Genomic DNA, 12,253 nt, shown 5'->3' on the forward strand with positions numbered 1-12,253 from the left:
TAAGGTCAACACCGACCGATACACACCCATTTAAACACACATTTCATTTTATTTGTTTATTATTTATATGATTGATAGTAGTACATAAGTAGTGGAGGATTCAAATGAGAAGAAATTCTTTGTAAAAAGAAAAAAGAAGAAATTTCAACCAATAAAAATGCTTCATTAGACTTCATTTAATATTTATACTTAATGTAACTATAAGGGTATATTAGTAAACTTACATACATCATTAATTGGTAGTTTCATCTTTAATAACTAACTATATTAAATTTGTAACTTATTTTTAAGATATATATTTTTCACAAAAAAATAAAAATAAAACTTCATTTATAGTGTAGGATAAATACGAGGCGTGTAGGATAAATTACGAGTTGTGTAGGATAAATTTCAATATGTGTAGGATAATTTTCGAAATGTGTAGAATAACTTTTGATATGTGTAGGCAAAAATATTTAGTGTGGAGGATTATAGTCTTAATGACTAATTAAAACATAATAATTAATGAGATGAGAAAAAAACTATTTAATGTTTTACAATTATACCCTTTTATTCTTTTTCTTCTCAATAAAATTTTCTTCTCAAATGAACCTTCCCCTACATAAGTATGTGTTAACTCAGTAAAAAGGATGTTTATGTTGTCCGTCATCTATAACCGATTTGATCACCTCAAGACCTGCATGAGGCTCACCTCGATGCGCTATAGGATGGTCCCACATGTGCTCCTTTTCTACCATATGAGGCTGGTGAGAAGGTCCGGGAAGCATCTAATGCGTGAGAGAGGGGCTTGCATTCTTAGTGACGAGTGCTCGAAAAGCTTTGCCAATCACAAAGGCCAGAGCGGTGGAGCAACCCACAACTCCAACTTGCTTATATATTAAACTTTTTCAGCTGAGCATACATTCGCTGATAACACACAAGTGACAAGTGCATACACAAATGGTGCTTAACACACGACATGGTTTATAGTTTGAACCGGTAGGATTTAAGCCTGACATAGTGACATACACAACTAGGGGCGGACCCACATAGAGCGGATCGGGTGTCACACCCCAACCGATGGCGGAATCATCGGGGCGCGGCACTAGGCGAATCAGATTGCTCAAGAGAATCCATAACAACTATATTGCGATAATATTTATTACATTTGTCATCCCATACTAACAAACAATACAATCACGTAAGTCATCACAGATTTCTTGTCCTCTCGAACAATTCAAATCCGACAACCTAGATTTTAGATGAGTTTCTAGACTTCCTAGCTTGATTTGATGTAAACTTCGGCTAAACCTGCAACATACGTTAAAACTTTGTCAATACAAAAGTATTGGCGAGTATACAGGTTTGATGTGTGATAGTGTGATAGAAAAAGTGCTGCGAATTTCCACATGCATAAACGTAATACACAACATATATACTCACAAAACTGATACTACCAGCTAAGTCCTCGATGCTCGACTCTTGATGGCATAACTAGACCCCGTCGGGCGAAATAGTACTATACTAGTCTTGGTGGGACGTCACGAGTATAAGTCCTAGCATACATGTACTAGCATCACGTATATCTATGCAAACAGTTATTCGCAAGTGATAAATAGTCCAATTAAATCATTCGTTTGATAAGTTTGGTCTTTATGGAACGTATGTTACACCCAAAATTCGATAAAAGGGGTCAAGTATACTCACAGCGCGTATTCGGTTAGGTTTGCGGAAACGGTGCCGGAGAATGTCCTGATTTCAGACAATTTACGTGAGTGATAGATTACTATGCGTTAAACGGTATCGATTTGCGTGAAATCGGGCGAAATTGGGTTAAAATTGGACGAAATGATGAAATTGGGCTGGCCCAGTCGAACAGGCCACTCGATCGAGTGGGCCTGGTCGATCGGTTGGACTTGGTCCTGATCGATCGGACAGCCTGATCGATCGAATGGCTGTTCGATCGACTAGCTGTTCGATCGACCAGCTGTTCGATCGACCAGCTGTTCGATCGACCAGCTGTTCGATCGACCAGCTGTTCGATCGACCAGCTGTTCGATCGACCAGCTGTTCGATCGACCAGCTGTTCGATCGACCAGCTGTTCGATCGACCAGCTGTTCGATCGACCAGCTGTTCGATCGACCAGCTGTTCGATCGACCAGCTGTTCGATCGACCAGCTGTTCGATCGACTAGCTGTTCGATCGACTAGCTGCTCGATTGGCCATCCTGTTCGGCTGTTTTCGATGATTTTTCGAGCGTTTTTCGGCGTTTTGGGTCGAGACGTTACGATGAGGTGTTAAGCAACTGAAATCCCGTCAATTCCAACCTGTTTCACCGGCCGGGAATCACCCCGTTCGTCGGAACTGGTCGTTTTTGTCGGTTTTTCAGTGTTTAACTCGAAATCGATCATTTTATCACTAGAAATGTGTAGGAGATTGGTCTAAGTTCTGGTTTTACCATTTTTATGTATAGATCTGATGTAAAAACCTTGATTTTACTTAGGAAATGCCCTGGATCTGAGTTGTTCTTGATGATATGAAGTCAACACTTGAAGTTCATAAGAACTTTGTGATGAAATCTATCCGAACACCCCAAATCCGTGGCCTTTTGATTAGAAAAACATTGATTTGGTTGAGATTCATGAAGAATCGTATGTAAATCATCCGAATCTGAGTTGTTCTTCATGGGATGACATCACCTTTGAAGAACTTTATGGTGACATCACCTTAGAACACCCCAAATCCGTTGATTTCACGGTTAAAAATTGAGATTTGAAAGGTAGAAAGATGAAGGATTGCATTTGGATCAAGAAAGTACAAGATTTGAGCCGAAAACTTACAAGAATCGGAAGAAATCGAGAGATTTGAGGGCTGGAACGTCTTGGTCGGTTAGGAGCAGCAACACAAGTGTTTGGGAGGGAATGGAGGGGTATTTATAGGCAAGGAAGGAGAAAGGAAGGCAAAACAGCAGTTGGATCGGCTGGCCCAGTCGATCGGCTGGCCCAGTCGATCGGTTGGCCCAGTCGATCGGCTGGCCCAGTCGATCGGCTGGCCCAGTCGATCGGCTGGCCCAGTCGATCGGCTGGCCCAGTCGATCGGCTGGCCCAGTCGATCGGCTGGCCCAGTCGATCGGCTGGCCCAGTCGATCGGCTGGCCCATTCGATCGGACTGGCGCATCCGATCGGCTGGTCCATCCGATCGGACTGGCCTATCTGATTGGGCCGGTCTGACCAATTGGACTAGCCTGATCGAATTGATCCGTTCGGAAGCCTTTTGATCCCGTTTTTGGTGCGATTTCGACGGTTTAAGCCATATTTTTATATATTTATATAATTATTAATTTATTTATTATAATTAATCACAAAAGGGCCGTATATACGTATTTATGTATCCAATTCTCAGTGTGGTGATCGAGTTACGCGTGCCTTCGAGTGCGTTCTTCGATGTGATGTGCCACAATGGTTATCGGGGCACCACTTACTCATATTGCCATCATCGTCATGACGGTTAGAGTCATAGTACTCACCCGATAACCCTCGTTAGCGTTGATTACTCACATTTTGACACCTCACGCTCATCGAGAAGGGTAGTTTAGGCCTTTACTCGACATCATCGTGAGTGTTATGCAAAATAGGTTTGTAATAGCGATAGAATATGCGTAATTATTCGATTGTACTTCGATTTAGCGATAAAATTGGTATGATTTCATTATGATCCGAATCTCCGGTGCTAGGCGTAACGAGTGTGTCGAGTAGTAACAACGCACGAAAGTGCGGGTTGTTACAGTATCCCCTCCTTTAGGAAATTTCGTCCCGAAATTAATCCAATAGTAGGGTCATAAGGGTTGATGCGATTGAGAGTAGAGTTTATTAGCGTCTAGATAACGAGCGATCGATTACGATTTGGCGAGTGAAAATAGAGAGAGCATACGATTCGATTACTTAGAAGTGATAACACATACAAAAAGCAATTTTATAGCGTTTTAAACTTACCAATACTCGATTAATTTCCGAAGTTAATTAAGAAAAATCTCCTCATGGCGCGGTGTCGACCGTTTTGATGTCCACACCAGCGCTATGTGGAGGGTTTTGTTATTTGATAACAGGTTTTGAGTTTTACATTTTAAAAGAATCAGGTGGTAAAATAAGTTTTAAGAAAACTTTCCTACAACGTGGGTTCGAGCGGAACTTGACTGCCGAACCCTCGTTCTCGGGAAGATTCCTGTCGGTCATTGCAAAGGTTTTTAAGAAAAGAATTGGACTTATGAAATTTTCATTGGGCACGGAGCCAAACTGATTCAATGTTTTCTCCATGTTGTAAGGAATTTCATTTGTCCAACGGTTTTAGTAAAAAAAAATTTTAGAAAAATAGGTTTTCCTTAATACTATGGAAAAATAACTTACATCGGGCCCCACGTGGCACCTTCCCACAAAAGTTCGTTAATATGGTTAAAACACTTATATATAGGAAGTACCAGCGGCGTATCCACCATGCTTTACCCATATTAACTCTGTTTCATGAGGCAGTGTCATGCGTGCCGATAAGACACAGATAGAATTTCGATTCCCTTGATCCTAGCGATGAGGTGCTAGACCGAGTTTTGAATAGAAATAAGTTGGATGCAAACCAAGCGTAGGCAGCGGGTGCGAGTAGTCCGGTCGCACAACGCTGATATGGTATGCTTGGTTGGGCAACGAATGACACGATTTTGATTCGGGTAAATGAGATTTCGATTTGATTCCACACGAAGTTCGCATGGCACGTTTCCACAAGACTTGCTAATATGACAAACACCATGTTTCCATATTAGTTTTATCTTGTGAAGCAATGTCATGCACCCTAACATTACACCACCTGCGATGACTTCCAAGTAACATTCGAACATCGATAGACAATAGATTTCAACAGATTGATAAGCGACGATTGTTGCGTTGCGAGTGATAGGCGACTGATTGACTGATTACACCATGAATAGTACTAAGGCTAGCCCACACGGCCTTTTTCCACAAAGTCAACTAATATGGTCAAAACATCACCATGTTTCAACCTTGTTAGTTTCGTCTCGTGAAGCGAGGTCTTGTGCGCTAACATGACACGTAGAATGCGTGCATTGATAAGTAATAGCGAAACACGATAATAGTATCGAGTTGATGGAGTAGGTGCGAGGCGCGTTAATAGTGGACGGCGGCGAGTGATTCTCGATACTCGTCTAGTGAATCCACAATAGGCGATCCACACCAGCTGATAGAAGTTCACACAATTGACAACAACTAGCGTTAGAGATTTCTAGACAAACACATGATGCGATTGCGATTTCGAGCCACTTATCGAATGATTTGATTGCGAGATTGATCCGGCAAAACTGCGATTAAGTTGCGTTCTAGACTTTACGACCAGTCTCGCGTTGCTCCAATTGCTCTTCGGGGTGAACTTACCTAAGTTCATCGGTGTGGCAATTTGTGTACGCGGACTTACGAGAAGCCTCGCAGTGATGCGGTTTAGTTTTGTTACGCCTTGTGATTGATGGTAGAGTGCCAAATTAACCATAATAGTATAATAGGTCTAATAACGTCCAACTCCACATGGCACTTTCTTCACGAAGTTTCGGTAGTATGGTAAAGCGTACCCCCGCGTCACCCCTACTACTTATGCCCCGTGCTTTGGTGTCACACTTTGTTGACACGGCCTTGACCGTGCTTTTAAACGTTATGGCACCATTAGAACTTCACTACGATCTCCGTGCACTGACCAAGATAATCCCGTGTGCACCCGTGATTAGTTGTCCCTTGCACGTATACCGTACCTCGTTCTAAGAGTGTTATAGGGATAAAATACATAATATAGTACATAGTGCTAACGTCTAGATAGTGCTCGATTGTAAGAGAAATAGAATCCACACACGATGATATATGAAATAAGTTCCAGAAATGATAGCGTTAAGTCGCATTATTACAACAACATTAGGATCAAAATAACGTTGTTGTGGATACTTGCGGAGACGGCGGTTGCTGATGACTTCCTTCCGGGTCACGGTCCTGTACGGCACTGCGACGTATAATGCCCATACCAGTTGCAATTTGCGCAATAGCGACATTTTGCTTCTAGTGGGTGATGATACGTGCATGTGAAACACAGAGGATGTGATCCATTGTAAGCTCGCTTTGACTGAACTGGAACTGATCGGAGAGGTTCGGGTTGCGGCAGTCCAGTTGTTGAAGAGTCTGGGCTCACGGTCTTTCGTTTGCGGCTCGGTTGGGCTTCCTGAGTTGATGCGGCGTCGTCTTCGGATTCGCCTGACGATTTAGCGGAGGCATTGTCGGAGTAATTCTTAGAAGAATCCTCCGAGGAGCTGTCAGATGATCCATCGACCGATTCTCCAGAGGAATCGTCGGACGAGTTGATGATGATTGCTTGATGAGCTCGTGTGACAGGCTTCTTGGAGAAGAATCCGTTTACGACTCGTTTGCTGTTGAGCTCTGCGGCTAGACGGTAGGCTTCTTCGATGGTAGTAGGTTTTGCAGCTTCGACAAAATCACCCACACACCCTGGTAAGCCACGAATATACTTCGCGATAGCTTTCTTCGGAGTGTCGACTTGACTTGGGCAGATTATGCTGAGCTGTTTGAACCTTGCTGTATAGCTCGCATTGTCACCTTCGGTTTGCTTGATTTCCCAGAATTCGTTCTCTAGCTTCTAGACTTCGTGAGGGGGACAATATTCTTCCTTCATGAGTTCCTTCAGCTCACCCCATGAGAGGGCGTAAGCTGCGGAGATCCCACGTTTGTTGCGTTCGGCGGTCCACCAATCGAGTGCTCGGGATTGGAATACTCCGGTGGCGCAAGTAGTTTGAAGGTCCTCGGGGCACCCACTCTGACGAAGGGTAACCTCGATGGCATCGAACCACTGGAGTAATTGAGAAACATCTCCTTCACCTGTAAAAGGCATCGGATCACAGGCTTTGAAGTGTTTGTAGAGGAATGCAGATTCCGTCTTGACGTCTTCCGGGGCTCGAGAGTGGCTTTGAGAGTGCACTTGCGCGACAATTTGAGGAATGAGCTTGACCACTTCCTTGGTCACAATTGAGGCAATCCTCTTATCGGCGCGTCGTTGGGCTCTTCTCCTAGCTACTTGTCTCGAGATCGAGTTGTTGGAAGGCATCTAGACAGAAGGATTCGGAATGAGATTCGATCATAATGATTTCTGAACTTTTGATGCGATTTGATTCGATCAAAACTTGATATTTAATTTAAACACATAGGAGCCACATAGGAAAATTCTAGGTTCCTAAACTCTCACATAATTGATTCGTTTTGTATATAGTACGTATAGGTATAGCTGTAGGTTACACATAGATATTGGTTCAGAATTCGCGAGGACGCGATGAGAGAAATAGCGTAAGCGAATTCGAGTACTTAGACGTTGGTTTTGTTGCGATCATTCGGTCTTTGTTTTAGATTGCGATGGCTGTGCAGGTTGTGCGCTTTGTAAATCGAGGTTCGTAAATTCGAGAAATCGGTAAATCGTAGAGCTTAAATTTGAAAACTCATAGACGTAAACCATACACGTAAAATTTAGATGGAATGCCTTGGGTGTTTAGGCGTTGACTACCCAAGTAACCCGACTATAACCAACAAGTTCGGGCATACGCGTTGACCTAGGGGACTCATGCTTCCACTGGGATGCAGCTCCTGACATTCGTCTCTCTAGTCTTTGCGTAGCCTGAGTCGTTGTTATGGTCGTGACCTTGGTGAGAGCTTTTGTAAACCATTTTATGGAGTGGAACAGTTGATTAAGGTATGGGTTTCACCCCTGGCTTAACAACTTCGTTCCCATTTGTGGTTGTGCTCATCGAATAAATCCGAGAGTTCCACCAGAATTTCGAAATGGAGACCTTTTGTCGAGATGTGGATGTCACTCCTAGCTCAACAAAGAGTTCTCGTGCTAGAAAAATACGCTGAGTGAGTGATCCTATCGAGAGTTATTGGTTTTCACACCTGGTCTCGACTAGATCACTCGGTTTTGTTATGCGAGTAGTTTTGAAAACATGTGTATTGTGTCAGCCTTAGGAAAGGCTAAGTAACCTTCTAGCCTTAGGAAAGGCTCTTTGTGTGAAGCTGTAGTATGCGGTGTTCACACAATAGTTGTAACTTTTCAACAATTTCGATCGAGAGTAGCAAGTTGGCCCAAACAAACCCTAACGAGTTCGTAAGAGTCGGCCTGTGGGTACTTAGACTATAGACTAGGTCAATTTTCTAAGACATCGACCCGGACTAGGTCGAGTCTCAAACTTTGCCTAATTCCCTATAGTTATGGCTCTGATACCAATCTGTCACACCCCAACCGATGGCGGAATCATCGGGGCGCGGCACTAGGCGAATCAGATTGCTCAAGAGAATCCATAACAACTATATTGCGATAATATTTATTACATTTGTCATCCCATACTAACAAACAATACAATCACGTAAGTCATCACAGATTTCTTGTCCTCTCGAACAATTCAAATCCGACAACCTAGATTTTAGATGAGTTTCTAGACTTCCTAGCTTGATTTGATGTAAACTTCGGCTAAACCTGCAACATACGTTAAAACTTTGTCAATACAAAAGTATTGGCGAGTATACAGGTTTGATGTGTGATAGTGTGATAGAAAAAGTGCTGCGAATTTCCACATGCATAAACGTAATACACAACATATATACTCACAAAACTGATACTACCAGCTAAGTCCTCGATGCTCGACTCTTGATGGCATAACTAGACCCCGTCGGGCGAAATAGTACTATACTAGTCTTGGTGGGACGTCACGAGTATAAGTCCTAGCATACATGTACTAGCATCACGTATATCTATGCAAACAGTTATTCGCAAGTGATAAATAGTCCAATTAAATCATTCGTTTGATAAGTTTGGTCTTTATGGAACGTATGTTACACCCAAAATTCGATAAAAGGGGTCAAGTATACTCACAGCGCGTATTCGGTTAGGTTTGCGGAAACGGTGCCGGAGAATGTCCTGATTTCAGACAATTTACGTGAGTGATAGATTACTATGCGTTAAACGGTATCGATTTGCGTGAAATCGGGCGAAATTGGGTTAAAATTGGACGAAATGATGAAATTGGGCTGGCCCAGTCGAACAGGCCACTCGATCGAGTGGGCCTGGTCGATCGGTTGGACTTGGTCCTGATCGATCGGACAGCCTGATCGATCGAATGGCTGTTCGATCGACTAGCTGTTCGATCGACCAGCTGTTCGATCGACCAGCTGTTCGATCGACCAGCTGTTCGATCGACCAGCTGTTCGATCGACCAGCTGTTCGATCGACCAGCTGTTCGATCGACCAGCTGTTCGATCGACCAGCTGTTCGATCGACCAGCTGTTCGATCGACCAGCTGTTCGATCGACCAGCTGTTCGATCGACTAGCTGTTCGATCGACTAGCTGTTCGATCGACTAGCTGCTCGATTGGCCATCCTGTTCGGCTGTTTTCGATGATTTTTCGAGCGTTTTTCGGCGTTTTGGGTCGAGACGTTACGATGAGGTGTTAAGCAACTGAAATCCCGTCAATTCCAACCTGTTTCACCGGCCGGGAATCACCCCGTTCGTCGGAACTGGTCGTTTTTGTCGGTTTTTCAGTGTTTAACTCGAAATCGATCATTTTATCACTAGAAATGTGTAGGAGATTGGTCTAAGTTCTGGTTTTACCATTTTTATGTATAGATCTGATGTAAAAACCTTGATTTTACTTAGGAAATGCCCTGGATCTGAGTTGTTCTTGATGATATGAAGTCAACACTTGAAGTTCATAAGAACTTTGTGATGAAATCTATCCGAACACCCCAAATCCGTGGCCTTTTGATTAGAAAAACATTGATTTGGTTGAGATTCATGAAGAATCGTATGTAAATCATCCGAATCTGAGTTGTTCTTCATGGGATGACATCACCTTTGAAGAACTTTATGGTGACATCACCTTAGAACACCCCAAATCCGTTGATTTCACGGTTAAAAATTGAGATTTGAAAGGTAGAAAGATGAAGGATTGCATTTGGATCAAGAAAGTACAAGATTTGAGCCGAAAACTTACAAGAATCGGAAGAAATCGAGAGATTTGAGGGCTGGAACGTCTTGGTCGGTTAGGAGCAGCAACACAAGTGTTTGGGAGGGAATGGAGGGGTATTTATAGGCAAGGAAGGAGAAAGGAAGGCAAAACAGCAGTTGGATCGGCTGGCCCAGTCGATCGGCTGGCCCAGTCGATCGGCTGGCCCAGTCGATCGGCTGGCCCAGTCGATCGGCTGGCCCATTCGATCGGACTGGCCCATCCGATCGGCTGGTCCATCCGATCGGACTGGCCTATCTGATTGGGCCGGTCTGACCAATTGGACTAGCCTGATCGAATTGATCCGTTCGGAAGCCTTTTGATCCCGTTTTTGGTGCGATTTCGACGGTTTAAGCCATATTTTTATATATTTATATAATTATTAATTTATTTATTATAATTAATCACAAAAGGGCCGTATATACGTATTTATGTATCCAATTCTCAGTGCGGTGATCGAGTTACGCGTGCCTTCGAGTGCGTTCTTCGATGTGATGTGCCACAATGGTTATCGGGGCACCACTTACTCATATTGCCATCATCGTCATGACGGTTAGAGTCATAGTACTCACCCGATAACCCTCGTTAGCGTTGATTACTCACATTTTGACACCTCACGCTCATCGAGAAGGGTAGTTTAGGCCTTTACTCGACATCATCGTGAGTGTTATGCAAAATAGGTTTGTAATAGCGATAGAATATGCGTAATTATTCGATTGTACTTCGATTTAGCGATAAAATTGGTATGATTTCATTATGATCCGAATCTCCGGTGCTAGGCGTAACGAGTGTGTCGAGTAGTAACAACGCACGAAAGTGCGGGTTGTTACATCGGGGTCCCCGGAACCCAATGTTTTTAAAAAACTTAGTAGATTCGGTATATTAAATTGTAAAAGTACCCAATTAATATAATTAGGTGGAAACCCTGGGCTTATTGCTCAGTGGTTATGGAAATGAGGGAAGACTTTTGACCGAAAGGTCTCAAGTTCGATTCCTGATCCACCCGGGTTTTACCGGCTTTGCATTGTCGTGCCCTCGGGCGGGTGCAGGGTCGGGTTTTCCCCGGAACTGGTGGCATGGTGGGCTAGGGGCTCCGTGCGTGCAGGTTGGGCTGCCGCGGGCTACCTTTCGGCCAATGGGTGCCGCGTACGGAGTACCCGGCGATTCTTATGTTGGACGTTCAAAAAAAAAATATAATTAGGTGGACACCATAGAATGAGAAGGAAAGCTGGTTTAGTGGTAAATCCCCCTCTTTACCAACAAAAGATCATGGGTCATGGGTCCACCACTGTACACAATCCAACCCAATATATAGTTATCTAATTACATGTAATTAATATATAATATTACTATTGACTCATAACACATTAGGAAAAAAAATACGTCTTAATTTGTATAATATAATGCCACTTTAATGTAAAAATATTAAATAATTATCCAAATCATACTCTTATCAATACAATTAGGTTGTTTAAAACGCTCGCCGCTTATCGCCGATTGATAAGAAAACGCTCGCTTGGTTTGGTTCGGTTTGCAAACGAGCTAAGCATGAGCAAAGGTTCGCTCGGCTACGTTCGGCTCGAATTAATTTTTATTAATTTATTACATATATAATTATATATGCACACACAAATTACATGTATATTCATATTTTATACATACTACTCTATTAGATTTGTACCACTATACTCAAATATACAATTATATTTATACATACTAGCGTAATCAAACCAATAAAAAATTTTGACATCTCTCTCATCAATCGTCAGTCGTCAGTCGTCAATCGTCTCTCGCTCTCACCATACGCCACAATGCAACAATTGTTCTTTGTTGTATATTCATCGCCTCACCTGCCTCAATCAGAGCCTCATCCTCGGACGATCCGATCTCAATCTTAATGTCATCCTCGGACAGTTGGACCTTAGTCGTGACTCGATATAGGAGACATCGAAGGAAACATGCTAAATCCATGGTTGTCCAAATTACTCGTCGCTCGCTCGGAAAATTACATGCTCGAATATGGTCGTTCGGATTTTGCTCGGTTGTAAACGAGCCAAATACAAGCAAAGGTTCGCTCGATTCGGATCGACTTGTGAACAAACCTAAATACAATTGACAAAAAAGCAAGTACAAAATTTTGGTATATCCCTTAGACCAGAAAAAGGGGGTTACC

This window comes from Helianthus annuus, chromosome 16 (genome assembly GCF_002127325.2).
Source record: "Helianthus annuus cultivar XRQ/B chromosome 16, HanXRQr2.0-SUNRISE, whole genome shotgun sequence".
NCBI lineage: Eukaryota > Viridiplantae > Streptophyta > Magnoliopsida > Asterales > Asteraceae > Helianthus > Helianthus annuus.